The sequence below is a fragment of the Ipomoea nil genome, unplaced genomic scaffold, assembly GCF_001879475.1.
Source record: "Ipomoea nil cultivar Tokyo-kokei standard unplaced genomic scaffold, Asagao_1.1 scaffold2957, whole genome shotgun sequence".
Taxonomy (NCBI): Eukaryota; Viridiplantae; Streptophyta; class Magnoliopsida; order Solanales; family Convolvulaceae; genus Ipomoea; species Ipomoea nil.
This window is the reverse complement of record NW_017619385.1, coordinates 1894478-1903055: the sequence shown is the minus strand read 5'-3', so window position 1 is coordinate 1903055 and position 8578 is coordinate 1894478. Positions and strand designations below refer to the sequence as shown.

Genomic DNA, 8578 nt, shown 5'->3' with positions numbered 1-8578 from the left:
TACCATACCAACTACAATAAGTATTTAGATACTTATTTTTATGAAAGTGAAAACTAATGCCAATTATAATGAACTTCTCCTATATAATCTTGCATTGATATACTTTGAATTACTTATTTAAGTACAAAAATTGAGCATTAAATCAATCGCGCAATGCATGTGTAAAAACTAGTATATATAGGGAAAATTGAAATTTATGCCCTCACAAATATGCCAATTATCAATGTCACCCCTGAATTATTACTGGTGTAAATGTACGTTGTCCCTCAATTTTCAAAACATGACATATATTGCCTCTCCCATGAATTATTAGTGGTGAAAATATGGATTCCGCCGTCTTCTCTATTCGAAGACAATGTTTTTTTTTCTCCATTTTTCTTTCTTCGTTTGTTCTCCTTTCGTCGACAACAATGTTTCTCCTTCTTATTAGGAGAGGGGCAATATATGTCACATTTTGAAAGTCGATGGGCAACATCTACACCACTAATAATTTAGGGGTGACATTGATAAATGACATATTTGTGAGGGACAGAAATTACAATTTTCCATATATATATATATATATATATATATATATATATATATATATATATATATATATATATATATATATATATATAATGCATGGAGAATTAACTTTTTATTTGTTTTTATTTTTTTTCTTCTTCATTTTTGATTTCTTTGTGCAAAAGTATAGATGGAAAGTGGAAATGGACCGAGTTTTATAATTACTAAATAATTTGAATTCAAATTTTAAGATAACAAAAGTAGAAAAATAAACATAATAATGGATACCAAAATTTGATAATAGAGTAGTATAAAAGTTCCTAATCAAACGCACCCTTTGAGTGTTCAAAATAGTAAATAATAAATGGTATAAGTGTGTTCCACATTGTACTACCTTATCAATTGCACAGTTATTTTACTAGTCAATTTATACAAGGAAACAAAATACCGAGTAATCAATTACATCAATTAACAACGAAACAAACTTATCCTAATTCCTAAGAGTGACAGTCTTAGTCAAACAGACTTGCAAGTTGCAACATGTCAAGAAAATGGTCCCTAGTAACAGTACGATGTGTTAAGTTCTGATCTGGGGAGAAAAGAAGTGCTACAACGGTTGTACGTAATTTCATTGGCTAGCGGGGCATAAATGGGTCCATCCTAATATGGTGATTTTTGTAAAGAAATATAGGCCATGTTTGGTAAATGGTTGTTAGCTGATTGAATTAATTAGATGGTATAACTAATTAATAACATTAACTAATTGTATAAAGGTGTTTGGTAAATTAACTGTTAGCTGATAGCTGTTTGATATAATTTTTTTTCTCAAAAAGCTAATTGAAAAAGTTGCTTTGAGTAGCTTTTTGAATTTTAGCATTTTGAAGTACAAAAAGTTAATTAACCAAACACTTATATTAATTTTTAAACCAAGTCAAACAACTAATAATGGTCAAATAAGTCAAAATTGGCCTATAGACTAACTATTTTACTAAACAGAACCTATAATATTATTATTATTTTAATTTACGAGAAATTAAAATTCACAAACGTTATTGAAAGCTAGGTACGTTTTGATGAAATTCGTCTTGTGACTCTAGTCAACAAGTGATCACAATGAGGTAAACCAATCTATGTTATATATAGTTGACCGACTTAAACTAAAAAAGATAATAAACAACTCTCAAAGGGAAGTCAAACTTGAAAAAAGGTAACCACAAATTGACAGCAACAATATGCAATTACTGACAGAAATGCATGAATTCTATCATGCCCCAACTTCCTGCACAAACTACCAACATCTAATCCACATGCACCAAAGCAGATTTTATCATACATAACAGCATCACTAATGCTCAAAATAATACACATTTTCTTACATATACACAAGCAAAATCTGGCTGCTTTACATTTCTGCAGTTGTAAGGGGGCAAAATTTATGGTACCAGCAGAAATGCAACAATGCCCATCAAGCCGTAAGGCTAGCTCGGATCATTAACCATTAGAAATTTACTCCTACTAACCAATGTTTGTTTTTTTTTCCCCCTCAAAGACTAAATAAAACAACCAACTTTTTCTTAAACTCTAAAAAGGTACCTTAGATCTTCTACAGTGAGGCGACTTGCAGTGCCTCCTGCATGATCTTCACCAAAAGCAGATGCAACCATGGTTCTCTTGTCTTCCTGAAACGCAACAACAACTAACACAAGTTAAAGGTAAAAAGTAAAAATATATTAAGAAAAATCTTAAAATTTGATGCATGAGATCGAGATGGAGTTAAGTGGTTTTTACTAGAGATAAACCCCATCCGTTTTTGTGTACAAGAGAGGCCGAACACTACACAGAACAGTATACCATTCAGATCCACTATTTCTTTTTTTAAACGTTAAGCACATCATTTTCACACATCCAAGCACAGAACAGTAGTTGCAGGAGTGATTAAGTTGGTAAACTTAAACTCATTGTGGTATCATTGTCTATGCAAGCAAAATTATCAGACACAGAAGCAAATACCAACAAGAAGACTTCTTTGGAAACAACGAACAAAAATTTTATCGTATATTATACACACACACAAATATACATAAACTAGGTTGGAAAAAGAAGGAAAAAAAGTAGAACGTGACAAAATCAAAACGGACACCCAAACACCAAATTTCTTGCTTTTGCATGCAAAACGTTATTTTAGAAGTTCTAGTATATATAAAGAAGAGTAACTGATCAAACTCAAACCAGATCAAAAATTTGGTAATTCATATCCGATAAATGATGCAGAGTTTAGTTGAAAAGTTAACCTGCAAAGCTAAAATCCTATCTTCAACAGTGTATTGAATTGTTAATCTGGACACAGTTACAGGACGAGTCTGTCCTATTCTGTGTGCCCGATCTATAGCCTGGTCTTCTGTAGTTGGATTCCACCAGAGATCGAGAAGGATGACATGACAAGCTGCCACCATATTTAGACCAACGTTTCCAGCTTTTAGAGACATTAACATAACAGTTACCTGTAAAAGGACAATAGTTTTTAACATACTTAACCAAACATTAAAGAAATCTCTTTTTGTTTTCATCTAGTAACATATTAGCTCTGAAGAATTGGGCAGAAAAAAAATCATAATATGTGAAAGGGGGCAACAAACTAAGATAGTTCTACATATTTTAATACTACTTTGCTAGCCCACATCTAAGAGAAACTAAAAGCTTTGGTTGAACTGAAACCATATAATATAAAACTCCAACCTCGGGATTGGTGTTGAATTCTTTAACCGCCCTGTCTCTTGCACCAAGACTCATTGTGCCATCAAGCCTTTCATATCGTATGCCAGACTGGATTAGCGACCTCTCAACTAGGTCCAACATGCCCGTCCACTGGGAGAAAACAATAGCTTTAACTGAGTTTTTGTTTTCAATAGATGAGGTTTCCCCATTTGATTGGACCAAAAGGCTGGAATCTTCTGATTTACAAAATGAATTAAGAATTTCAAGACAAGCCCTAATTTTGGAAGAACAATACTTTTTCCCCATTATAGATTTATCATCATATACAGACATATTCAGAGGATCATTATCTGGATTATCTGAAGTGCATCTTTTAAGGACAGCCTCAGAAAATACAATATTGGCATGAAGTTGTTTTTTGCATCCATGGGCAGGACAAGTATTATCTTCCCCAGTCAAATACTCAGATACACATTGATAGCAGAAGACATGCCTGCACAAAGTGACAACAGCATATTCGGGTGGATCCTGTTGAGAAGCATATAAATATTAAAAGATTAATTAAGAATCTCTGGCAGAAAAAAAATGCAGAGGAAAAAAAACCACAGCATTGACCCATGAAAAGATAGCAAAAAGGTTACAGCTAAATTCCTCAAGATTTTATTGTGCATAACATTTTAGTCCAAACTTCAAATTTAATCAATTTATTCCCCTGAGATGATTACACTTCCTATTACTAGTTCTGTGCGAAAAAATGCCTACTTTGCTAATTATAAATGATACAAGCATTCTTTTATATAGTTTGCTATCAATTCTGCGTGAAAAATGTTTTCCAGCAGTCTAAAATGACTCGAAAAAATATGACTTCGAGATTGTTTTCCAACAGTCTTTGTATCTAAAGAGTCATTTTAAAGGCTGCTAACAACTCAGATTTGGATTTGGATGATCTATACATACTCAACATTATTTGACCTAAGATTTGGATGATCTATACAGCCACATGGGTTCTCAGGGAAGCATTCTTAGATCCACAAATGTTTCCATTACCAACTAAACAAAGGGAGTAGAATGGTTAGGAGAAACTTACACGGCAACCTTGACAGAGGGCTGAAGTCTCCAAAAGTTTCAACAAACTCTTGACAGTTTCCTTGGGAAGTTTCTTCACCTCCTCCGTTGAAGTTCTTTTGACAGAGTCACAACTTTGTCCTTTAACCAGTTGTGGGTGATCACAAGCCTGCCGTAGACGTAGAAGCATCAACATAATATTTGCTAAATTTTGTCTCACAGTTCCAGCTGCAACATATAACTATGAGAAGATAGAATATGAAAGTTAGAGGAGTTCATTTAAAATTTTTTAAAAAATAAAAATAAAAACTGATAAAAAATAAAAATAAAAATAAAATTTTAGAACATATCTTTTCCTACAACCTATACTTTCTAGAATTCCTTCATCTATGTTGAAAGAGATCTTTCTCTACAGATTGCTCACCGTTATTTAATATGATGATACATCAAAGTTATTCTGCAGGTTCAAGCTTTGTTGGCCTTTCTGGTGAAGCTTTGAACAATTAAAATATCTAACACTATTTCAAGATTTGGAATAACATAGCCCTATCATTCATATCAATTAAAAGCAATGGGAAGACAATAGTAAAATTTAATAATTTAGCACAACATTCACATTTTGATACATGAACAGGACAATAGAAAGGCACCTTAAATTGTGAGCGCGATGCAGCTTCTAGCCTGTTATAGAAATCACGCTCCTCAGCAGAGAAAGCCACCTTTTTCAAATGTATAGTTTTTGGTGGTAAGTTAATAACTGGCTGGCCCTCAATCAATGTACCTAGAATAAAACACTGAAGATTATTAACATCTAATTAGTACAAAGCATTTAGGTCATGCATTAACATTCTTTGGAGTCAATCCAATGCTCAGTTGTAACTTTGAACCTACACAATCTGTTATCAATATTGCTCAGGAAGCTCAGCGCCCAACAATGAAAGCATACTAATCAAATTTAGTTGCGAATCAAATAAATTTGAGGTACATATCATGCAGAGAGTAAGCCTGAAAAACACCAAGTACATCGCCATGCAGAGATAGAGCTTGAAAATTCACCAGGCTAGTTGACTGTCAATAAGCCTGCCTCACTATTATTTTTGGAAATGGATACATTTCCCCTTTCTTATTGAATAAGGAATCTACAGCAGGGGATAACAGTCTATAAGAAAGATAGTTCAGTCATCCTTAAAATGATGATAAAAGATGAATCTGTCAATGACAACCAGTAAACAATCAGACCAGGCATCCATGTTAAGAAACGAAATGTTTAAACCAATGACCAAAGTTTAAAGATGTAGAACAACTCTACCCTAACAAATTAATTGGTTGGACCTAATGGTTGGAATCCCCACACTTATGCCATTCCAAGTGACAGAAAAGCATTTACACTACCAGTCTACCATAGAAGTTGGGAACTCCTTCCTAACCAACTTAAGAACCAAGACACATTTAGAGCACAAATTGTTTTAAAGAAATTAACTGCATGTTACGAATGGAAACATACTTAAGTGCTTGGAAAATATAGTTTTATATTTTAAAAGAACTAGTTTTATATTAGAAAAAGAAAACTTCACAAAAAGAACTGGCTTTATGATAGAAAAAAAAAAAAAAAAAATCCACTTTCCAGTAATAATCTTTAACAAAGGAAGTTGGAAAACACGATCTTTGCCAAAGTTTCCTCAGTAAACTTACAACATTTCTTCCTTTATTCTTAAAAATGGAAAACACACATGAACCATCAGTCCACCACCCATACTCCCATCACCACCATTATACCACCATCCATATCCACCCACTACCACCATCACTGCCAGCAACCAACCACCATAGCCACCACCACCACCCACAGCTATTACAGTAACAACCATACTTCCACCCACCACCACAGTCCACAATACCACAATCGCCACCCACCTGTTATTACTGTTACAACAACTGCCCACCACCTACTTCCACCCCTAATTGTTATTGCCAACAACTGCCCAGTACCACCATTATCACCAACTATTCACCATCATTCTTACCACCACCACCGCCACCCATCTCTAATCCAAACACAATTACCACTTGCATTTGTAATTTCATATGAAGAAAGTAATAAAATTGTGTTTTGATGTTTCCAGAGTTCAGAAATACGAATTTAGGAAAGTATATCCTCTTTAGGAAAGTATATTTAATGTATTCACTAAGTGATATATAATATATTTTCATTTTTCCCATAATAAATGCACTGTAAATTTTTCTTATAATAAATGTAGTAGGTTTTTAAAGGGTGTTTTGAGTAATAAAGTAATAAATATTGTATTTCCGTGTTGGAACATCCCAAAATAAGGAGAGCAATTTTTTTGGGAACAGAGGAAGTACAAGTTTACAACTAAGGAACACCTCCATAGTAGAAAAACCAAAACACTAAACACTAAAAGTATTAGATTGACAGAAGTATAATGACCTTTTGTTCGGCGCAACATAATGGCCCTCAAGATTGCTTGAAGCTTCTTGTAACCATGTATCGAGTCCATAGCTATTGGGTACTTGACACCACTACAAAATGTTTTGTAGTCAGCATAGGGATCATATCTTAGAAATCTGAAGTAACTGAATAGCTCATCAATGGAATTTTGTATAGGTGTTCCAGACAAGCACCACTTTCTTTTCGCTCTAAGACTGCAACAGGCTCTAGCGACTTGTGTTCTATGATTTTTTATAGTTTGAGCCTCATCCAAAATAACCCTAAACCAACTCACTCTAGCAAGTGTACCACAACCAGGATCAAAGTCATCTGTATCAATTCCATTCCTACCCTTTTTCCCCTTCTTTTTAACACATGTCTTTTTCTGCTTTTTGTATTTAGAAAATTGAGAAGAATGTCCACATCTTTCACCATTCTTATGCTCATCATCATCATCTTCAACCACTGGTTGTTTTGGAACTTCATTTGTCACGATAGCATACGTTGTTATAACAACATCATATTTTGCCAATTCAACAGGATCCCTAGGCCTATTGCCTCCATGATAGATCAGCACATTAAGTCTTGCTTCATTTGTAACTTTCTCATCCAGCTCCCGAGCCCATTGTCGAACAACACTGGCTGGACATACAACCAATGTGCCTGCAGCTGGCCTCTTTCTACGAAATCCCTTCATAGTACTTGCTTCTGGAATCACCTGAAAGTCATCAGGTTCAGCACTCGGCTTTGGTTCCTGAGAAGTAGTACCAGTATTTTCATCCAAATTCAAGGCTTGAGCCTTCATAACTCCCACATTTTTAGATTTAGCTTTCTCCTGTGAAGACCTCTGCATCTGTATAATTGCAATCATTGACAGTCTTCCCAAGGCCCTGTTACATAATGTATAAGCTACATAAGAAAGATCACAAGTTACGAAAATTAAGGAGAATGGCTTTACTGAGTAAGTAACCTGATCGTCAGCAAGAATTCCACCCAGACAATGTACACTAGAAGTCTCCTTTTGAAGCATCCATGCCAAGGCTATCCTCTGAAGGTTGAGATTATGGCAACTAAGAACCACAAATACCAAAAGAAAACAAAAGCACTTAAATTAAACAGAATACAGACCTGGTGCCTTAACAGGGGAACTGATAGAAGGCCTTCAGGTAATGTGGCTTCCACCTTGGGCTGGTTTAAATCCAGCAAGGAAATGTCAAATATATTCATACCAAAACGAAACTACCTGCATCTTAAGACTATATAGTCTAAGGGGTCACAACCAAATATTACAAAGAAACACATATCCAAAGTCATGAGCTTCTGATGGAACATTCATTTATAAGTTATACCTTTCCAATTGTGAGTACAAGCTAAGCATTTTGAAATTCAGTCAGTACACTGGGATGACTAAAAGTTTTACACTTACAGCATATGGACCTGACAGTTGGAAGCCAATCAAAATAGGAAATGACAAAAAGAAAATGTTTTAACAAAAACTTGAGCAAGATAAATGAGGTTACTACTTATTAGCCTTGGTGAAGTGGACCATGAAATTATATCCTATCTTCACAAAGAACGTATAGAAATATAATCAAATAGGGAAAAGTAAGTATTGACCTTTGACATGGCTCTGATACCAAATTGAAGCATGTGCTCCATCTCAACTAAAAGCCTAAGCTGATAGTTGGATTGCACATTAATGGTTATATGCTAAACACGCTCCCTTTAGTTGAGATGGAGCACATGCTTCAATTGTAAGTTAATTAAACATTTTGTTTCTAGCTGGATGCTTGACCCGTAAGAAAAACTCCGCTGCTAGGAAAAGAAGTCCTGTCATAACTT

General features: G+C 34.5%; 1 pseudogene; it reads right to left on the bottom strand.

Moving 5' to 3' along the window:
- Positions 1 to 1749: 1749 nt before the first annotated feature.
- On the bottom strand, positions 1750 to 8017 carry LOC109162851 (annotated as a pseudogene).
- Between the last annotated feature and the right edge of the window lie 561 nt (positions 8018 to 8578).